The sequence below is a fragment of the Mauremys reevesii genome, linkage group 8, assembly GCF_016161935.1.
Source record: "Mauremys reevesii isolate NIE-2019 linkage group 8, ASM1616193v1, whole genome shotgun sequence".
NCBI classification, from domain to species: Eukaryota; Metazoa; Chordata; order Testudines; family Geoemydidae; genus Mauremys; species Mauremys reevesii.
In genome coordinates this window covers 104,481,689-104,504,765 of record NC_052630.1, presented here as the reverse complement: position 1 = coordinate 104,504,765, position 23,077 = coordinate 104,481,689, and the positions used below count along the sequence as shown (strand labels likewise).

Genomic DNA, 23,077 nt, shown 5'->3' with positions numbered 1-23,077 from the left:
ATGCAAAGCATTCTTGCCCACCCCAGTTGTTCAGTTTCCTGATGGCACTGCACCCATGTACACACAGAGTATCTCTATTCCTAGCCTATCGACCAGACAGGTATCTGACACTGAGCCTCTACCCGCTGGTGCATTTATTACCTCTAGTATCAAGCCTCTTGAAAGGATTGTGAAACATTGAAGGGTTAGCGTTCGCCCTACATTATGCTGACAAAGCATAAAATGTTTATTGTCTCAACAAAAAAAAAAGAGAGAGAGAGAAAGAGAGACAAGGTAAATAGCGTGGTACTGATTAATGGGCCAACATACCGGTGTAAGGTTTAATACAACAGCTCCCAGGCCAAGAACCTGTCATAAAATGAAAACCTGTATTGTATCTATGCAAATCACAGTTACTTGGTTAACACATCACCCGGCTCCTAAACACTAAGCGCTCTGTAAAAGCTGCCAACATCTGAAGACGCAATCTTTATTGGGCTGGCGTTTTGAAACTCTTATCTTGGTCCAAGCAAACGTATACAATGCAACTTTGTTTTGCGTAGCATCTATTAGACAAACTGCCTTGCAAAATGCTCTCAAGAGTTAAAATAAAATAATTGCGGGAGGGAGAAATTAAGAAGTACAGATGAGGGAAATAAAACCAATGATTATTAACAAAAAAAATTGTAACCACTCTGTTAGTCTCTCAGCTCACCATAGAACGATTTGAATATGCTGGTTCCAATGGGGCTGCGGAAGGAGTAAAGTGAGGGTGGCAGAACCTGGCTCATTGTCTTCATCCTTGTCCTGCTCTCTCAATCTCTTTCCTGTATTGTTTCTTTCTTTTATTCTTGTCTTAACGGTGGACAAGATTCTGCAATCCACGAGTTAACCCTATGGAAATCAACCTGAGCAAAGGTGACAAAATCTGGTCTAAACAGACTTGAGGCTTCTTTGGCCAGAGACTCCATCTTGATTTCTTCTGGTGTCATGCACAAGTAACATGGCATGAACAACAAGATCCAGTGAGAAATAATGGTATCGTGACCGGAAATGGTGATGAGTTAGCTGATGGTGAGGTGGAGAGAGAACCAGGAGACTGTTCTAGATGCTAGCAGAAGCCGAGGAGAAAGCTGTTGTGCCAACAGTGGCTAGATTGTTCGACAGGACACCAAAGAGCTTGGTATTTTGGTGTGGAGCAGAGACAAGGTCCATGAAATCGGGTGGAGTCAGTCCATGGAGGGTTTTATAAGAAAGGATAGTAATTTTTACATGGATCCTGCTGTTAATGAAAAGCAAATGTTTACTGCACAAACCTAACATGAGGCTAGTGAGATGGCAGTGTCACACTGACCTGTCAGTCTTTCACAAGACTACAGCATGACAGCAAAACCAGAAGCAACCCCTTGCAGCCTGCCTCTAGGGCCATGAGCAACTGGGCCTGAAATCAACACCGCCGTTGCCTTTGCTACTAAGCCACTGGGAAGGGATTTCAGGGGGGCTGACATTTCCCTGCAACCTTTGATTTGCACCCCAAAGAAGAAGAATGAAGAAAGAAAGTTTTCACATTGGTCTATTCATGGAATTGGGCTTCTGCAGCATCCTCTGACACAGCACTAAAATGTGGAACAATGGCAATGAGCATCCACAGACGTCAGAGTTTTCTTAAGACCCAGAAGCTATACACGCCACTGAAAAGAAGTTAAGACAAGATGTTTTTTTCCCTTCTCTCTTTATGATTCAGGACACCTTCCCACAGGCTATCCTGTCAAATCCATCTCGCTTGCCCCCACCCCATGGTACTGTAAGAGGAAACATTTTCTGTGGTTGACAGATGCTAGCTGGTAACAGTGGTACCGTTTTAGGATGATCTTTCGAAGTCACCTGACCACAAAAAAAAAATCAATCTGTCCAGTAATTGCCAGTTTTCACTCAGACTTAACAATGCTTCTCCTCACACGATAGTGTCTAGCAAAGCAGAAGGGGCAACTGAAGCCTGCAAACAGCCTACACACCGACGAGTCAAAAAGAAGTGAAAATAAATAGGCATTGGGTGTCCAACTTACAGTGTAACGTGAGACAAAGGTAAAATGGCCGAGCTAGGAACGGTTTGTAGGTCACTGGAAGGCAAAAAGACACTAAGTTCTGCTTTCTTTATGCCATTGGAATTTTTGCAGAATTAACCACAAGACACGGTCTAATGGCGGATTCTTTTGCAATGATGGGGCTGATCTTGCAGCTCTTACTCATGTTAATAATGCCATTGAAATCCATGGGACTAAGGGCTGCAGGGTCAGGCTCTATATTAATGACACTGTGAGAAAGAAGAGGAAGAGAGAGTCCTGCCATTCCTGTTATGCAGCTACAGTAGCAGGGATGCTACTAACAGAAGATTCACTTCTGCCCTGTTAGAGAAGGTCATTGTCTGCCTTTTGCTGTGTAAGAATGAGGCTTTCATTGGCTTCCTTGGGATGCCAGAGCATGCATCTTGAAACCCATTGTTGTCTTGCTTGGTATCTGGGCTCAACCTGAGCAGTGTTGGGGGGCCTTTGGGTAGGCTATTTTCAACTTACAATGGTCTCTTCTGGCTTTATAATCTATGCACCTATTGCTAGAGAGGCAGCGCTCCATTTTATACCATCACCTCACACCTCCATAGCACCTTTCATCTGAGGATCTCCATGCGCCTTACAAACATGAGTTAATTCTCCGCCCACCAAGCCAATATCTGACTCATTTTACAAACGGATAAATTAAGGCATCAAGTTATTAAGTAACTCGCCAGAAGTCACAGCGAATCCATAAAGTTCATGACCATTAGGCTGGGGACAAAGTGAGAGATGGTCCCTGTCCCAAAGAGTTTACAGTCTAAGCGGACAAGACTGAAGGGTTGGAGGGGAAACAGAGGTGAAATTACTTGCCCAAGGTCACACAGCTGGAGGGGAGAGGTGTTATTTAAGTTAAGCGCCAATGTTGGCACAAGAACAAATGGATATAAACTGGCCATCAACAAGTTTAGGCTTGAAATGAGATGAAGGTTTCTAACCACCAGAGGAGTGAAGTTCCAGAACAGCCTTCCAAGGGCAGCAGTGGGGGCAAAAAACCTAACTGGCTTCAAGACTGAGCTGGATATGTTGATGGAGGGGATGGTATGATGAGACTGCCTATGATGGCATGTAGCCCATCAGTGACTGTAAGGAGCAAAAATCCCCAACGGCTGGAGACAGGACATTAGACGGGGAGGGCTCTGTGTTACTACAGAGAATTCTTTCCCAGGTGTCTGGCTGGTGGGTCTTGTCCACATGCTCAGGGTCTAACTGATCGCCGTATTTGGGGTTGGGAAGGAATTTTCCTCTGGGTCAGATTGGCAGAGACTCTGGGGTTTTTTCACCTTCCTCTGCAGCATGGGGCAGAAGTCACTTGCTGCTTTAAACTTGAGTAAAGTGTGGAATCTCTGTAATTTGAAATCTTTAAACCATGATTTGAGGACTTCAGTAACTCGGCCAGAGGTTAGGCCCTTGTCTATTACAGGAGTGGGTGGGTGAGGTTCTGTGGCCTGCAATGTGCAGAAGGTCAGAGTAGATGATCACAATGGTCCCTTCTGACCTTAAAGTCTATAGTCTATGACCTGGTCAGAGACCAAGCCAAGAACAGAACCCAGATTGGCTCACAGCTCGGTGTCCCGTTGACTAGAACACTCGGTTTCCAAAGCATGTGCTTAAGTGCGTTACTGAATAGGGACAGAATGCCTCATGTGCTTAGAGTTACAGGCATGTTTGCTTGGCTGAATTGGGGGCCCTAATCACCTGGCCATATTTTCTTCATAATGGTGGCGCTAATGCTGCTCAGCCATAAAATATGCGTGACAGGAAAATATGCAATCGTTAACTGGATTAATTTTTGGCAACTCCAACATTAATCCCGCTAATGATTGTGTTAATCACCAGCTCTAATGCTAGAGTTAATTTTTCTTGAGGAACTCAGATCAAAGTTATTCTTTTGCTGCTCATAAGTAGGAGGACGGCCATGAAGTTAAGCACAGAACTGGTAGTCAGCACATTTGGCTTCACTTCCAGGCTCTTCTACAGGTTTTCCCATGTGACCTTGGGATAGTCGCTTAATTCCTCTATGCCTCAGTGTCCCCAGTAAAATGGGGATACCACTATGTCCCTACCTTAAAGGGGTGGTGGCATATTTAATTCATGAAGTAATTTGGTATCCTGGGGCAGCAGACTTACAGTTATTTCTTTGTGGGTGGAGTCCAGGCTACACCTCAGATCTTGTGCCACCATTCCTAACCTCATGCCGTTCCCCTCCTTCCATTCCCACTTCTTGTCTCCTGCTGTCTCTGGAATGCCCAGTCCCTCTCTAAAAAGACTGCCTATCATGTAGTCCAATATTGTCTCATTGGTTCCTTGGACTCTCCCATCTGTCTGTATCCATTTACTGTCTCCAGTCTTATAGTTACATGGTAAGTTCCTAGGGGCAGGGACCATCTCTTTGTTCTGGGTTTGTACAGGTCCATGACTAGGGCTCCTGGGTGCTATGATAATACAAATAAATAATCACAACTAGCATGGCTGGAAAACCCCAGTTTGACTCACTTTCTCCCCTTCTATTTGTTTGCAAAGTCACTTTCATTTTTCTTTAAACAAGTGAACACAAATATGGCACTGCCTGGCTTTGAGGGTGTGACAGTGTACCCCATAAGGCTTTATGGGGTGGGGGTGCTCATAAATGTATGTATGATATAACTGGAATAGGGTTTTGCTACATATGCCATGTAACATAGCTATGTAAAGGCTATGATCTACTGGTTATGTTCATCCTAGTTGTATGCAGGCACCATTTGTGTGTTCAAAGTTATGAACGTTGGCTGTATAATTGCTTGATTTCTAAGTAGCCTTAGTTAGAACATTTGGTCAGTTCTTGGGAAAGGAATGTGCAAATTAGGTGCTCAGTCAGGAAGCATTTAACAGACAAAAGAGCTTGGAAGGCTCCAATCCACATAAAAAGTTGTCCTGGAGACATACAAGATACCATGTGGACAATGGCTTCTCCCTGTAAAGACTGAGTCATGCATTGACATGTGACTTGCCCAGGTGACTCCAGAACTCCATCCTGGAGCTGGACTTTGCATAGGAGTGAGGAAGGGGGTCTCCACCCACAAGAGAAAATCTATTTAAACCCGTGGGAGACCCCTCCATTTTGTCTTCAGCTGGCTAAAGAAGGAGTGTCACCCCCCCACTTAAAGGAAACTGAAACAAAGGACAGTAACTACAGGGGTGTGAGTGATTGCTGGACCCAGGCTAAAAGAAGATTAGTCTGTAAAAGGGAGCATTCTGGAACTGGTGAGGATCTTATCTGTATTTAGTTTAATTAGATATAGATTTGCGCATTTTATTTTATTTGGCTTGGTGACTCACTTTGTTCTGTCTGTTACTACTTGGAACCACTTAAAGCCTACTTTCTGTATTTAATAAATCACTTTTTACTTATTAATTAACTCAGTATGTGTTAATACCTGGGGGAGCAAACAGCTGTGCATAGCTCTCTATCGGTGTTACAGAGGGTGAACAATTTATGAGTTTACCCTGCATAAGCTTTATACAGGGTAAAACAGATTTATTTGGGTTTAGACCCCATTGGGAGTTGGGCATCTGCTAAAGACAAGCACACTTCTGTGAGCTGCTTTCAGGTAAACCTGCAGCTTTGGGGCAAGTAATTCAGACCCTGGGTCTGTGCTGGAGCAGACGGGAGTGTCTGGCTCAGCAGGACAGGGTGCTGGGGTCCTGAGCTGGCAGGGAAAACAGGAATAGAAGTAGTCGTGGCACATTGGCTGGCAGCTCCCAAGGGGGTTTCTGTGATCCAACCCGTCACAGAGGGCAATACTTATAAAGTGTAGATCCTGGGTGTGGCGTTGTATGCACATCCTGGCCCAACAAGATGGGTGCCAGGGGATACGCAGACACTGCCATTGAGTCCACTTGTCCGTCTCTGACCTCGCCACCCCGGGGTCTAAGGACCAGCATAAAGTTAATAGCCCTGGTGCCCAGGACAGCATGGCCTAGCAGCTAGAGTTAATAGTGCTGCCCTTCTATACAGGGCAACGTGGCCAGAGTCAATAGCGTGGCCCTTTGGTGCAGGCAGTGTGGCCTAGTAGCCAGCAGCCAATGGGCCACCAGCCAGGGTGGCTGGCAGCCCAGGTAGGTGGGCCCGGGTCCACCCGACTCCACCAGGCCCCAACCCAGGGCCCTGGCAGTGGCGGAGCGGTCTGTCACTGGCTCAGCGAGGAATCCCACCGAAACACGCTGAGCTTACGTGGGTGGGAGACACCACTCCTTCACCCTCCCTCCCACCCACTGTTGTCTCTGGTGAGGCAGTCCATGAGGCTTCGGGGTCTCCAGGCTCCGCAGCACCGGTCATTTCCTGGGGCTCCGTTGGTCGCAGGGGTCCAAGCTGACCCTTGGGGACTCTGATCCCCGCAGACAGGGGCTGTAGCCAGTCCTCGGCCGGATCTTCCAACACAGATCCTTCCCCTCTGGCATCTAGCCTCGAATGATCTGGGCTTCCTCCCTTTATACTGTTGCAGCATCTGGAGCATGCCCAGTCCAGCCTAGGGGGCGGGACGTCTGCTGTCCATAGTGTGGGCTTAACCCTGTCTTGGCTAGTGCAGGGTATGCACATCCCAACACACTGGGATAGAAATAAATGACTGAGATTGGGATTAGAATGCCTGACCCACCCTATCTCGCTCTAGAGGGAAGGCATCAGGGAGATTATCCACTGCTGCGGCAACCATAACCTATCCAGTCAGCCTCCGGGCTGGTATGGGGCTTACAAGAGAATCCTCAGGGATATTTCTACTCACCTACAAGAACTTATACAAAACCTTATTTCAAATAGACCCATCTGCATTAAACCACTACTAGCTTCAAGGTACAGACTGACCGGATACCCAGATCCATGCTCCCCAGTGAAACGGATGTCTTAATGGGTAAATACTATGTACTCACTTTTTAAAGGGAATATATAATTACAAGATAGACCATAATGGCAAAGGGGCCAGTACACTCAGATAAATAATATACTTGGAAAAACTGGTTTCAATACATATTGACATGTTAGATCATAACTAAAGGGGAAGGACAACTATTTGATGCTTTTCAGGATATTACTATTAATTAGCACTTGCATTTTATCTCTAGAGATCAAAGCACTTTACAAAAGTGGGTACATTTAATCGTTCCCATTTTGCAGATGGGACAGCTGAGGCACAGAAAATGTAAGTAAGTGACTTTCCCAAAGTCACACAGCAGGTTAGCAGCAGAACAGCAATGGGAATCCATGTGTCTTGGTCCCCAGACTACTTCCTAGCCACTGGACCAGGCTTCCTCAATAGATAGATGCTCTCTTTTTTTAAAAAAAAAATGCATTTCCCTTCCCTTCCTCCCCTGCCAAAAAAAAAAAATCAAGTCCCCAGAAGAAAGGATATGAAACATCAAGAATACAGTCCCAAACTCAAAGAGGTATGATATTCATTCTGGTCAAACATCTCTCTCTCTCTCATGCTGTTCTACCTGGGGATTTCCAGGTCCTAAGACCAGTATGTGGTTAACCTTACTTATAACTCTATACAAAAAACTACATGCACAGAAAGTTAAGGATGCAAGATTAAGCCGCAATCAAAAGTCAGGAAATGCAATAATTAAGGCTGTATAGCATACACAACCTTAACTCTGCCCTCTTCTGTACATTCCTTATATTATAGTTTTTAATTACACAAATGATCACTTACCATTGCTCAGTACCATAGCGACACCCTTAGATACTTGTAATATTTTAAAAACCCTTGTATACATTATTCTGCTAACCCTTTAAGGGTCAGACTGGTCGAGTCTATAGTTATTGACGTAGTGGCAGGTTCTGATCTCAGTGACAGCGGTATAACTCACGGCTTCCGAGGAGTTGGCCTGGATTTACACCAGTGTTAGAATGAGAACAGACTCAGACCGATGCATGGGTTGTGATATATTCTCTTCTCTCTAAGGTATGGAATAGTCAAAGGAGACTGACAGCGTCGGGTATCTATTGCCCAAATCTCATGTGTTGTTAACACCCAAGTACTTTAGCTTTTCTTTTCAACAAGATTCACAGCCCTTCTGAGGTGCATAGCAGGGGCTAAGACAGTGAACTTCGGTGGCCTATATATCACAGTACATTTTTACTGTTATTGTGTTGAATAATTGATACACACTATGCTGTGTACATACCGATTACTGTGCACTTTTCAGCTAAATGATTCTCATTGGGTTCCTCTGGCACCCACAAAGCCGTGTAGGGTAGTATACGTATAGACTGAATGGGAGGGTAGGCTAGGGTATTACAATTTTTTGAGACAGGTAGTGGTCATGTCCTTGAAAACTTTATTTTGGCATGTTGCCCACAAGGGGCCAGAGTGAAATCTGCATGTGCAATCCCATTTTGGGCATTTCCTCACTCTGTAACTAAGATTCATTTAGTGCAGTTTTTGAATGGAATTTCCCAATGTCTTTTGTGTACATAAAAAAAATGGAAATAATTGAAAGATGTAGTTTCACTCTCTAGCTGCTCAACGATTCCCTGGTTTGGAAAACTTTGGCAATGATGTGTGTAAATCCCACAATCTAGAATAATATGGCAATAAACCACTGAAATGTCCTGCACTGTGCACTTAGTACAGCAGGCCTGTAAGAGAGAGGCCTTCTTGTGTACACTGAGGGAAATGCAGCATCCACTCCTGTCCCCAAGATGCATCAGAGTGGGAGTCCCTCTTGCAAACCTCACAAGCATGCAGTGTCCCTCTGTAACCTGGGTATTTTCATTGCACTTTATACTAGGTAATAAAAGGTAATAATTGGAGATATACCAATCTCCTAGAACTGGAAGGGACCTTGAAAGGTTATTGAGTCCAGCCCCCTGCCTTTGCTAGCAGGACCAATTTTTTTGCCCCAGATCCCTAAGTGGCCCCCTCAAGGATTGAACTCATAACCCTGGGTTTAGCAGGCCAATGCTCAAACCACTGAGCTATCTGTCCCCCCAGCCCCCCACTTCCTTCTTGATATAAGGTACTACACACACGCATTCAGGCACAACGCAGCCCCCTTAGCATCACGCTTTCAGAGCTTGGTGAAAGCTGTGCTAAATGTAATGCATGTGATTTTCAGAGGGGCATACCTTGGTCATATCAAAACCAAACGTCGATGGCACATTTGAAGGCACCTCGCCTCAACTTTCAATCCTGAGCCATTTGGGCTGCAGAGCTGTTCATAAAAGGTCTGGCAAGATTTATTTTTTTTATTATTATTACAATAGGAAATTTCCACTCTCCTCTTCAGTCAAAAAACTTCAGAACCATTTTTGCTCAGGGACAAAAGCCTGGATCTTTTCAGTTCCAAAGGAGAAGACATTAGAGAGTTACAGTGACTGAAAACAGCAGGTAAAACAGAAAACATGATGTCACCATTATACAGTGGCTGCTTTCATGTATACTGTAATCATACACACTGCAGTACGTGGGCACAACAGGCTGGGTGTAAGGGCCAGGTTGGAATTTCCAACTTTTAATGCAGGGGGAGTATGTTCAGGTTTGTCTGATTCCGTATCAGTCAGTGTCAGACACCAACCTAGCAAGGCACTTTTAAGCACATGTCCAACTTTAAACAAGCGAGTTTCCCCATTGACTTCAATGAGACTCCTCATTAAAATTAGGCACATGCTTGAATATCTTTCTGAATTGGGGCCAAAGCCCTTTTTGCTACCAGTGTAGGCTTTGCCGACGCAAAAGTTGTACTGAATTAACTAGATCGATTTAGTTAAATCAGTGCAACCACACTGGTGTGGACACTCTTAAACCAGTGTAGAAGTACCTTATATCAAGAAGGAATTGACTTCCGCTAAATCAATATAAGACATCTCGAAACCAATTTAAAAGGGTCCACACAAAAGGGGTTGCACTAGTTTAACTAAATCAGTGTCTCAACTTTTACAAGCAAAATTTCGGTTTCTGGTTTTCATCCGAAAACCAGAAAATTTGGCCAAAGTGAAATTTTGGTGTGAAAAGTTTCCTTTTGAATGAAAAACCCTTTCTTTTTTGTCCAAAAAACGTTTCAGTGAAAAACTTTGACCAGCTCTGTGTATAATAACAGAAAGGCAAGTTGCTCTCCAGCCCAGGTGCTCTAGAAGCGAGGGGGGCAGCTGTACCGCTGTCGGTTTCAAACAAAAATAAATAAATGAATAAAAAGGAGCCTGTCAGACAATTTTGAATGTTAGATTGAAAGGCCTGGACAGACACGTTTAAACTTAGCAGATCAATAGTGCTGGGGAAAGAGCTGAGATACATGCTTGAATCTCCATCTTTCGTTAGGAAGAGAAAAGCTTGATGCCAATGGGCCAAATTAATCACCCTTGTGACTCCACTGATTTTGACAAGGTTAAGTCAGTTATGAATTTGGCCAACAGAGTTTAGTCAGCAGTGTGTTCTAATATGACAAGATGACATATTTGAAAGAGATTTGTGACCTCAGCATCATCACACACACACACACACACACACACACACACACACACACACACACACACACACACACACACGACAACCTCAGAATGGAAGCTTTTTTACTCAGGGAAAAAGTCACAGCAAAATGTGAAATTAAATTATTTTGTATGGGACCAAGCAATTGTATTTTGTAATCGTGTTGATTGACGGCAAATCTCTGTTCCCTGAGCACTAGTGCTGGGATCCGACAGAACAACTATTACAACGACTACAGCCTTCAGAATGCAACTCACAATGTTTGCAGATAGGTTTTGAAAAATACTGCAAAGTGCAGCCACCAAAACTAAGGCAAACTTTGGCCCTTAGGGCTTGTCTACATGAGGAAAGAGCCCGCAGTAGCTGGTGTGCAGTAGGTACTCCCCACGAACTCCCCACACGGACACTCTTACTGTGCACTGAGAGCTGTTGTGTAGTTTGGCTTAATGCACTCTGGAAGTGCACTAATCTTAACCTCTGAGCAACGTAGTTTTACTGACCACAGCCCTTTGTGTAGACAGTGCTGTGTCGGCCGGAGAGCGTCTCCTGTCGGCATAGCTACCACCTCTCACAGAGGTGGAGTTATTAACCTGGCAGGAGAACAATCTCCCATCAGCTTAGAGCGTCTTCACCAGAAACTCTACCGTGGTGCACCTGTACCGATGCAAGTTTCTAGACCTAAGATCCCTGTAAGCTGTGCAGCCACGTGGCCGCGCAGCAGCCCATTTAGCGCTGCGCAGGCGCTCAGGGAACCCGCCCGGCTGCGTGAACGGCGGAGGGGCGGCCTGCAGCCCCAGCTGGACCTGCCGCGGTGGCCGGGGGAGGGGCAGCCCGAACGCAGCCCTGGCCGGCTATGCTGCGGTGGCTGGGGGAGGGGCGGCCCAAACCCAGTCCTGGACCTGCCACGGCCCCAACCAAGGCCCGGCCCAGACCTGCTGCAGCCGGGGGAGGGGCGCCTATCTTGCGGCCCCAACCCAGCTCCGGCCTGGACCTGCCACAGTTGGTGGAGGGGAGCCTCTTCCCCTCCCGCCCAGGTGCTGCGCCTCGGAGCACCCTCCTACACCCCAAACCCCTCATCCCCGGCCTCACCCTGGAGCCTGCACTCCCAGCCGGAGCCCTCACCCCCTGCACTCCAACCATCTGCCCCAGCCCTGAGCCCCCTGCCACACTCCAAACCCCTCGGCCCCACCCCCACCACATGAATTTTGTTATGGGCACCAGTATACAGGTGATGTCACACAGGGTCATGTCACGTCACACATCACCTCCATATTGGTGCACATAATATACCGTATGCATATACACCTCTACCCTGATATAACACTCTCCTCAGGAGCCAAAAAATCTTACCGCATTATAGGTGAAACCGTGTTATATCCAACTTGCTTTGATCCGCCAGAGTGCGCAGCCCTGCCCCTCCCAGAGCACAGCTTTACCACGTTCTATCCGAATTCGTGTCCCTTGCTCACTTCCTGTGCACAACTCTCCTTCCTGTGAAGGGGAGTTCTGTCCACAGAACAAGTGCACAATATCCACGGGACATAGTCAGCGCAGATTTGACAGCAAAACTTTGCACATTCTTGCTGATATGTATGTGTGGTGAACTCCCCCTCCCCCCCAAATGGTTAGTGAGCTCCCAGACACCCCTAGGTGATCTTGCCCTCAGGAGTTTGTTCTGATGGGAGAATAATGCATCTGTCTTGAGTTCCTTCTGTTGGATGTGTTACCATTCAGTATCCTGCTAGGGGAGTCTGGATTCAGACTGAGCAGAGTCTCTCCCGAGTGCATAGTTGAATTGCTCGCTCAGTAAAAAGCAGTTGTTGGTTCTTCCCAGTTTCTTTCCAGACTCTTTGGTACAGTTATTCTAAACACATCATATTCTCCACTCAACAAGTCCATGTAACCTTCACATTGTTGCCAGCCCTTATGATTTCATTGCAAGTCTCGTGCTATTTGATATTTTTCTTTAAACTCCACCTCCTAGAGTCATGGGATTATATACAAATCGGAGCTTTCACATTTTTTTTAAAGAAGTAAGTTTCTAGCCTTTGTAGTTGCGGAGAAAAGCTTGAAAAGATCACCCCAAGGCCCCATACTGGAAGCGGAGGTGAAAGTAAGCCAGTCCGGTATTGCACAGCGTACTGGCAAGAGCTGGTACGCCGTGCCGGACTGGCTTCCCGGGCGGTGATTTAAAGGGCCCAGGGCTCCAGCCGCTGCAGGGAGCCATGGGCCCTTTAAATCACCGCCAGAGCTCCGGCAGCCGGGCTCGGGTGGGGATTTAAAGGGCCCAGAGCTCCAGCTGCTGTGGGAAGCCCCAGGACCTTTAAAGCGCCGCTGCTGGAGCTCCGGCAGCAGGGCTCGGGCGGTGCTTTAAAGGGCCCAGAGCTCCGCGGTGGCCAGAGCCCTGGGCCCTTTATTTCGCCCCTGAGCCCCGGGGCTCCCAGCCGCCTTTGCAGGCGATTTAAAGGGTGATTTAAAGGCCCTGGGGCTCCCAGCCAGAGCCTTTAAACGCCTCTTCCGGTTGAGGTCACGCCCCCACTCAGGACTCCGGCGTACCGGTAAGTCCTTTCGGTTACTTTTACCCCTGGCTGGAAGGCAAACAAAAAGAACCAATCAATGATTCTTTTTCAAAATCTCATTATCTTTAAGACAACCTCATGATTTCTGAATATTTGGGGTTAGCGATATTGTCTTCTTTAGTATTAAGGGTGAAATTCACCTCACCCCATCTACTGGGCAAGCACAGAACCTATGGATCACTTCAGCACTTTGCAGAGGGGTACATAGGTTTGATGCTGGATTGCTGAATTTCATCGTAAAGTGCATTCATCAAGGGGCAAAGAAAATGGCCCTTGATGTAGCATGCGGTTAAGTACATCTGTACTCCACTTCCTGGGAAAGACAGCCATGGCCCTGCCCCATTTTGGAAACTACTTGCATGGCTGGTTCAAGGATCGTGGTTGGGATTGGTCCAGCACAGGCATGCGCCTAGCTATGACCTGGCCCTATATTTTAAAGTCAACGATGATGGGGGTGGATTCCTTTTAAAAAACCATATCAGCTGGTGTAAACTGGCATTGACTGGAGCTAATCTGATTTACTCCAGCAGCGGATCTGGGCCGTGCCATCAGCTGCACACCGACGACACTGCATACAGCGGTTGCCGCTAACATCTTGACAATGTTGCTTTTGTCTAATTGGCCTGACAGCAGTATTTGCAGTTCTCATTTCGCTTCATCTGGAAAACTGCAGCAACCTCACCTTAAAGGGAATAATTTTCAGGGGCCACTGTAAGGAGTTTAATGGCGACTGCTGCATCTGACCCCAAATATTTTTTTCAAAGTAAACTGATATTTCACTGAGAAAGGGATCAGGGACATATACATTTATAGGATCTCACAATCAGTAATCTAGGGCCCCCCAAACCCACTGACGTTATGGGGGGAGATAAAAGCCTTAGAATATAATGTAAAAGAAACCTGCCTGGACTCTGGTATGGCAAAGGGCAAAGCACACCAATGTGCAGGGAACGTGAGAGAGCACAGGGGACATGGCAGACGCAGGAAGGATTCGATTGTTCCAGTAGGATACAGCTAGTTTTATGCATACAGTACTTCAAACGCTGTGCCCAAAACAAGTTACTCAGATTTACTGTAAACGGCAGCTGTGCCATCTATGGTTTTGCGGCTAACATACAAATACTTGTCCTGTCTTAACAATGAGCCGAGTGAGTCATGCTGGCCCTGCTCCCAGCCTGTACGGGGGAGAATGAAGAAATGGGGCAACCAGGTTCCCTCACCCTCCTTGACCCATCTCTGAAGCCCCAGTAAAAGAACAAAAAGTATTTTAATTAGCTGAGATTTGGCAAGTGGCTTCTTTTATAAACACTGGCAGGGGCGTGCAGGATTAGTGGCTCATTTCAAATGTTAAAAGAAAAGATTGTGAAATAGACGAAGGCTCCATTTGGAATGCGCACCATAATGATAAAAAAAAATCCTGCCACAAAAATAGCACTGCAGTTGTTTTATGCTCGTCTATGTCGGTGCAGCAGGTCTGTGCTGAGCACTGACTGGAATAAGCCTACGCTGGGGCAGTTTGGGAGACGCTCCGGCAGACCCGTTCGCTTCGGATTTCATTCTCAGCAGAGCCCCAGCTGCTCCAGATCTCCGCAGCCAGAAATGTCAGAAACAGGCTGCATGCCACACAAAGGAGCTGATCGCTGACCTCCCGAGTAACCAGGCTGCGTGCTGCACAGATGTGCTGGGGCCGAAGGGTGGGGCGGGGATTATTCCCACTGCCGTGCAAGCAGCGTCACTGCTTTGCATCCGCTACCACACACTCACAGATCCACCAGCCTCTGCAAGGGTGGGTCCACGCAGAAGGGAGCCCACCGATCCCACCCACCTGTCATGGATGCACGCAGGGTGCTCTGATGAAGCTTCAGTTGCATCTCACAAAGAGTCACCCCCTTCCTACATGAGTTCTGGAAATCGCCCCATTTTTAGGCCTGTAGGTATTTGATGACCTCTAAAAATACCTGTTTCTTCTACCTCCTTCTCCTTTTAGTACCACACACAAGCACTGACTCACTCCTTAAATGCCGAACGCTTAGGGTCAAATCAACCTTGCACAGGTGCTCAAGGCCTGCAAGGAACAGGGGAAACCCTGCGTGTGGCTGCAGCGTTTGGGTGTCCCTAGGGTTTGGAGTGAGGAGGATTCCATTCCTCCCACCCCTGTGGACACCCCTTACATGACACCTAGTTGCTCAGGGCACCTGGATCTGGTCCCTGCAATGAAAGGCCCAAATTCTGCCTTTATCTGCACATGCAAGGCTCCCATTGGGTAACTCCCCTATGCATCCCATGGTTGCATTGGGCATGAGGCATGAATGTAATTGAATTTCTGCAGAGAGGAACATAACTTAAAAAAGGACTGACCTCCCCAGGCCATTGAGGGAGGGAGAGGGCAGGAGAAAGCGCTATGGGAAGAGCGAGACGGATTTGCTACAGGGAGCATGGCAGGCATTAAACACAATGCTAAAGTGCATTCAACAATGAGTTTACGTATCTTGCTCTGAGAAAGGCGCTCCAGACGCAGCACTTAAGTGACCGGGGATTTCCCCCTCCCCCTCCCTGCTAGCCTGCACATACCACGGCAACCTGTTTCAGAGCGAGATTAGAGAATCGACATTGGACGGAGCTGTCGATATTTTGTTTTTTTTCATGGGGAAGTTCCAATCAACTACATCTTCTCTGTAAGGGGCATTAAGGAAGGAGGCTCCTGGGAAATAAGGCAGATAATTATAATCAGTGCTTTTAATGCACTCAGAAAGCTACGTGCACTGATCAAATCAATACACCCTTCTAACTTGCCGAAGAGTATTTGCTGTGAAGAGATGGCACACTGTGGGCCTTTCACATGGCGAGAGCACGTGCTTCCCTTTCCCCCCCCCACCCCACCCTTTTTTTTTTTGCATAGTGCCCAAGATCAAAGCAACAGAAACATAGAAATGGAAGGTGGAAAGGGCTGATCTCCGCTGATACTCATCCCCACTGCAATGGCAGGAAACTGACCAGGGGAACTGCACTGACCGTAGCCAAGTAATCACCTAAATCACAGCTCAGCGCTCCAGGGGAAGGCGAAAAACACCCTCTTCCAAAGGTCTCTGTTGATACGGACTGGGAGGTTGGAGGCTGGTTTTATAAATGCTGTAACCCTTCAAAGGCTGGGATTTTTCAGACTGCACGCCAAATGGAAGCACAAGCAGCGGGAAGAGGAGCATGTATCAATCAAAGACAGACCTTGTTTGCTGAGGGTCAGCACGGGGCCAGAGCAAAAGGCATTAGTATCGACGCTGATGGGATAATGAATAATGCAACGTACATAATAACAGTTAATAAATCCTTCTATTAATGCATTAAGTGCAAAACTCAATTCAACCTTAACTATTGAGCTGCAACCAGTGCCTTCATACCTGCCTCCACACCCAGCGACTTTCATCCAAAAGACCTAAACTCTACCGATGCTTAAGAGGTCAGGATCAAGTCCCCCCCGGTCCCCTTGGTGCTGGAAGTGGTGCATGTTTAGCAGCAGCAGCAGCAGCAATTTAGCTGTCAATGATCTCTCAATGTGGGGATGGGAGCAAGGTTCCCGCTCCACCATCTCCAGTCCATTCACTGGCTCTAAACACGCAACATCTCACGTGCCTCAGGAATGTTGAGTTCTGCTCCTTCTCACCCTCTATGCCTCTCTCCCATCAGCGGATGCATTTTTCTTCCTTCTCTGTGTGCTGAACAATGAAGTCCCGACTCTGTTTTTACTTAGCTCAGGCAAGACTCCCCTTTTCTCGCCACCATTGAGACTGGCCGCTTGGATCCAGACAGGGCATTGCACGCTGGGGCTTGGACATGCAGGCCGCAGTTCTGTTTTATTAAAAGTGCAGGCAGCTGCTCTGCTCCGAACTGTGCAGAACAGGAGCAGCCCGCGGGGGCCTGGCCAGCTGCCACATGGTTTGGTAAACCTTGGGAACCCCCTGCTCTGCCAGATGACCCAATTAGTCATCTTCCCAGAGACCATGGGAGAGGCCAAGGTCTTAGATAAGGGATTGATTGTACACTCACACAAGCAGCTCATCATAACGGAATCACAGTGCTGTAGATGTCCCTAACGACACCAAATTCAAGAGCAGAGCGAGAAAGGCATCCGAGGCGGTTTCTACTAGAAAGGAAGAAGGCTTCAAGGATTTTCTTCCCCGACTCCAAAGTTCATTGGAGATCTTGTCGTTGGCTTTGGAGGGGACAGGGGGCTTGAACAGAGGTCAGTTGTAATGGCTGGATGTCCTATAGATACAATACAGTGATGTCTTGACTCTGCATCCAGCCCAGAAAGGCAGCTGGCAAAAAGGTTCCAGAAGAGAAGACACACTGATGGTTTAGTTAAACTGTGAGCCAACTCCCCTCTCTACCGTTTCCCCCCATCATCTAACCACAGCATCTAACTACCCTGCCCTGTGTCTATGAGAAATTCTTGAAGAGACTAGGGGGCAGGATTGCTGGAGTTGGAGTGGCTAGCGTGCAAGAGATGCCGCTAGCCTATGCAAAGAGAATGACCTGGGTTTCTCGATGGGCAGAGAGAACCTGCCTGAGTTCACACAAATGGGACTTACTGATGCAGGAAACAATCACTGGGCGGGATTTTTAGCATTTAAAGCTCACAAAGAAGTGGTTAGCAAGGTGTGGTGAAGAAGATCAGGCCTTTTATTGAGCCAGTAAGGAAATGGTTTCGGAGGACACCTGCCTGAGACACCTTTATGACCCACAAACTTTTGTCTCTTTAAATCATTGCACTTTTTTCTCAAGGAACAATATGGCTACAAATATTATCAAGAGACTTGAAGGACTTCACGGGTGTCGCTTTGCTACACGCTTGTGACCGCTTGGAAGTTCACAGAGACTGCAGAGGTAGACCACGCATCCTACTGCTCCACAAACAAAGGCCCACCACCACTCGTGTGAAGGGAGAATCACAGCTACTGACAGTATAGGGCCTGTGATACACAGTGCAGCAGCTCCAGTTCCATCCAGAAGGGGTCAGTGGTGTAAATGCACACTAGCCACTTCGTTACAAACCTACCATTACTAGTAGCTGGAAGCCCATGCTGTTGCATGGTACAGTTTGTAAAGTCATGTGCAAAAAAGCTGAAAATGGCTGAGAACTTAAAAACTGACTGGCCCTGGTGATCTGCTACACAGAAAAAGCTCTCAACCAGGCTTGCAGCTGTTTCCATCACTTCACACTGACTCCGGCATTCTAGGCTTCAGCGTGACATGCGGGGTGATTGTGTGTGCTCGTTGGGTTGTGCTGAGTGAGCTGTGTGGATTTGTGCGGGTGACGAATGAGGGGTGTGTTGCGGTGAGCGGCTATGGGGTTATTGGGTGTGCTAGTTGTGTTGTTGTGGGTGGCTGTGTTGATTTGTGTTAGTGGCAGTTGGGCTAAGTAATCTACCATCTGTGCCAGCTCCCTTATGCAACCAATGAAATTGCTGCATGCAAATTTAGCTGTAGAATAAGGGTGGTGATTGGCTGAGTTATTTCTGCTATCACAACTCTTGGCCTGGCACAGATACCTGCTTTCCTGTAGCTGGACACTGCAGGGGTGTCATTTGTAAAGTCAAAACAGCTGAGAACTTACAGACTGGATGGTAATCGACCATGAACCCCAGTGATGATTCAACCTGGTGATATCCGGAATAGGAAGAGCTCTCAGCCACGAGCAAGTCACTATTACATCTCCCTTAGAGAGGAGTAAACCGAGGCCCAGATTTGTAAAGGTATTTAGGCGCTGCTAAGATGAGTGTTGCAATGCCTAACTGATGTAGGTGCCTAAATCCCATTGGCTGTCATTTTAGGGCATATTAACTGGAGTCACCCATATCAACTTGGTAATTTTTCCTTAGGGGAGCAGATAAGTTATCTCAGTATCTGCACTATTCCTATTGCTTGCTAAAGAGAGCATTACAAGCGCTGGAGTGAAGCTATCCCGTTATCGAAGGCTCCTGACAAGTTTTTAAAGGGCGAAGCACTGCAGCTATGCGGGACGAATGGAAAATCTGTAACAATCCAGCCGGTTAGTTAAAGAGAAGGCACATTAATCTCTTTGCATCCACAGTTGAATTCAGGACAGCACACAATTAGGATCTCAGACTGCGTGGCAACAGCCCCAGTCAGGCTCTCTGGAGCTGCGTGCATCAGTTGATACTGAGAAGCATTGTTTGCTTGGAAGCATTTGCACTGAGCTGAATTTCCTGCCATTGTTTTAGGAGGTGAATACAATGAGGCCTGTGACGGCAGGGGATCAGCTGAGTTACATATTAGCTGCATTCAGCCCATTTGGTTGATGTTTAGCTGAAGGACTACAAGCTCTCTCTCCAAAGGGCTCTGTGTCCCTGAATGATTTTGTGTTACACTGCACAGGGCTTTTAGTGCCTGCCATGGGAATCACAAAGGGAAAGGTTCTGATTCCAGCGTAGGACGTACATACGTTTATTTATTGTATTGCCTGACCACGGGCCCTGTCTCTCACACACACACATGCAGAGCCTGCCAAGGATAACAGCCTTTGTTTTACTTGGTACATATGAAGACCAATCCCAATCTAGAAGCCCCCAGGGATAAATCACAGACATCATGATTCATCAGAAAAGCCGGAGATGGCAGAGACCTAGAGCCTTGGGTCCTCCGGTCTCTGCCCTCGTTCCCTATAGGATGTCCTCCTCCGCTCGCTCCCAAGAGAGGGGGGTCGAACGCTGCCTTTGCAAGACAAGCCCCATGTCTTCTGTTCCCCACTTCCAAAGCCTAGTGCCAATTGTGGGGGAGGAGGGCCTTGTTCTGGTCTGAAGTTGGGTTCTGGTGCATTTCTGATAGCGCTCACAAGGCCGAGCCGGCACCCACTCTGTGCATGGAGCGCCTTGCTGCTCTGGATGCACTCACGCAGAACCGAGTGGGCGTTCTTTCGTGTGGGACCTCCCCCTGCTCCTGGGTGCCCAGGGGCAGTGCCCCTACCGATCAGGTGCCTCTAGGCTTACCCCTGGCTGGTGTATGAAGCAGTCTCCAGGCCCCGTCTCTTCTGGAGAGTCCTTGCTCCAATCCTCACTTATTTTCAACCTTGAGAACCCACCCATCTTGCCCCTCCCCTCCCCCACGCCCGGCTGCTGCTCCATGCCTGCCTCTCAAGGAAGATGACGCGAGGGCACGGCTAGAATATTTCTCCAGCCTCGTTTCCGAGAATGCCGTCTTCACTTTGCCGAGGAGGATCGAACCATTCGTTCTTTTCAGAGGAGCAGGTTACAGCGAATAGGCAGCCGCTCCATTAGCTCCCATGTCCCGGGGGGAGGAATAAGCAGCCGATCTCCCTCAACGTGATTGCTGGAGATGGAAAGTGCTACCCTGACTGCTGCCAGCTCAATGATGTCATCCCTAGCTGCAATGCGACCCCCACCCTCTACAAAATTCCCTTAATGAGGCATCCTCGCTCCCAGCTATCTGAGTATTGACAGCCAGGAAAGCAAAGTGCGAGCTGTGCAAATACATCTTTGCATGCATGCATCTCTCTTTATCTCTGCGTCCTGACCCAAATTGCCTTTCGCCTTCCCAGGCGGAGATGGCTGGAAATTCAAGCAGAACAATTTGTCCTTAACGAAACACAAATCCTACCTAATACCCCTTCCCATGCTCCCAACTCCACCCCTGAGCCCCTCAGGTTCTTTCGAGTCCCTTCCAGCATGAAGCAAAAATTGCGGGCCCTGAACTTATAAGAATGAGATAAAACTGGCATCTCCCCTTGCACTTGCTGAAAACCATCTCTTTAGGCTCCGAGTAGCAGATAGGGGGACACATACAGCACTGATCCCCTTAAAAGCTACAGCAATGTTTCCAAACAAGAGGAACACACGGATATTTACATGCTGCCTGTATCTGTGGCTAGCTTCCCTACCAGCTCTCATCCCACACACAGAGTCTTAGGGTATGTCTACACTGCACACTAAATCCGGGCTCTGACTCAGGTTTGAGCCCAAGCCTTCCTTTTGTCCACACACAAATCAGCCTGACTCGGGTCAGCAAGCGCTCACGACTGGGTCCTAGGTTGCTCAGAGCCCAAGTCCCGCTGAGACTCGGGTCCAGGCCCTGTCATTTTGCAGCGTGGATGCAACTCAAGCCGCAGACCCGAGTCAGAAGGTCTGTGTAGTGCAGTGTGGACGTGTTAGCATGGCTGGGAGACCCAGATCCAGTAATTGTAAGCCCAGTTTACAGTGCAGTGTGGATGATCCAATGAAGGCTTAGAAACACCGAGTCCACAGGCCCAAGTGCCACAGACCTGGGTTTACTATGCAGTGTAGAGAGAGAGAGACACACACACACACGATCATCTATTCTGCCATCATATATCACAGGCCACCAGCACCACCCAGCACTCGCACACCAAAGCCAACAACCGAAATGAGACCAAAGCGTTACAGCCAACTCGTGTGTGTCACCAGCAGTGAGATACCCAGATACTCCTGGCGAGTGACCCATTATTCCATAACCAACACCGCTGCCATAGTAGGGGACAGTCTGGTCCTGCCGGGAGGAAGGAGAAGTCAGGAGAGCGGGATGCTACTCCTGGCGCTGCCATTGTGAGTAAACCGCTTGAGATTTCTCTGCCCCAGTTTCCCCATCAGCCCAACTTTGTTAAAGGGCTTGGAGCTGCCACATGCCAGCTGTTCATTCTGTGTTAGCAGAAGTCCAGTGCAACATTGTCCAGTCCAGCCTCACTGCCCACCTACCCTCTCTGGCTCACAGGGCAGCTCAGCTCTCCCTTCCTGAATGCCCCCTCTGATTTCCAGTTGTGTGCAGATTTGACGGCAACGCCAGACAAAGAGAGGCACAAAGACTGGGGATGCAGAGAGGGACGTGGCTTCTGGAATTCAGCTGGGCAAGAGGCTTTGTAAACCTGCAAATGCCAGGCAATGGCTATCAGGGAGGGTCGCTTCTTGCAGACTGATGGATGCTTCCTCCCTGTGCGGCAGCACCTCTGCAGCTCATGTGCTCAACAGGGCCCCATTTGACAGCCAGCGAACTAGAAGGGCTGGTAGGTTTGAGAGGGAAGTCTTAATTCCAGTAGCAAGCACAGGGCCCGATCCTGCAAACGCTATTCCCTCGAGTAAGGATTACTCGTGCGAGCCAGGGTTTTGGGATCAGGCTTTTAAAGGGGCTGGTTGGTATCCAAGCTAGCAGAGCAATAGGAACTATACGTTATTCTCTCTAAATACACACACTTGTTCTCTCTCTCATTCTATAATCCATAAGTGACACAGCCGCAAAGCTCATGAGAACAAGTGAGAGAGGAGACCTCCGGCAGCCTGGGAAGAGACAGAAATAAACCCTCGCCATTGTTCAGTTTGCATAAACGATTATCATGCAAGCTAAATTGATGTGGCCTCTTTAGGACTTAATCCAGAGCAGAGATGAGCTAAGCACACCGTCCTTACCGCTCGGTGTAATCAATGCAGGGCACTACAGTCATTATTTTTGCCGTTAGCATTAATATTCTTTTATAATGAAAGAGCTCCTGAGTTGTCAGTCTGCTCTGCCTGTTCCCTGGCCCGAGATCTGGCTGATTATTTCAAAGTGACTCTCGTGATGTTCACTGGCTATCTGCCCATCGAACGGTTTTAATTTTAACTCCACGATCACAGTGTCTGTGGTTTCAGTCGAGTCCTCCCAGCAACTACACGTTTGGAAAGGGAATGACATATTGATAATGACTGTAATGAACGTGGGGGGTCCGAGCTGTTTGACTATGTGTCATAGGCCCTATACTCCTTACACCAAAAGGTGATTGCCTTTAGTTTGGGGGTCAGAGCCTATGCCTTTGGAGAGGGAGAACTGTTTTTCTTCCTGTGGTTTCTCTGTGAACTGTCAAGTGGCTAGGGTGTCCAGCTAAATTCTACCCAAGAAAGTTCTAGAAGAGCACTGCTACATTCGT

General features: G+C 47.7%; 1 protein-coding gene across 3 annotated transcripts in view; it reads right to left on the bottom strand.

Annotated features, from left to right (window-relative positions):
- Positions 1-23,077, bottom strand: part of LOC120370714 (phosphatidylinositol 3-kinase regulatory subunit gamma) — a 393,090-nt gene that overhangs the window by 64,530 nt on the left and 305,483 nt on the right. The gene's annotated exons all lie outside the window — the stretch shown is intronic.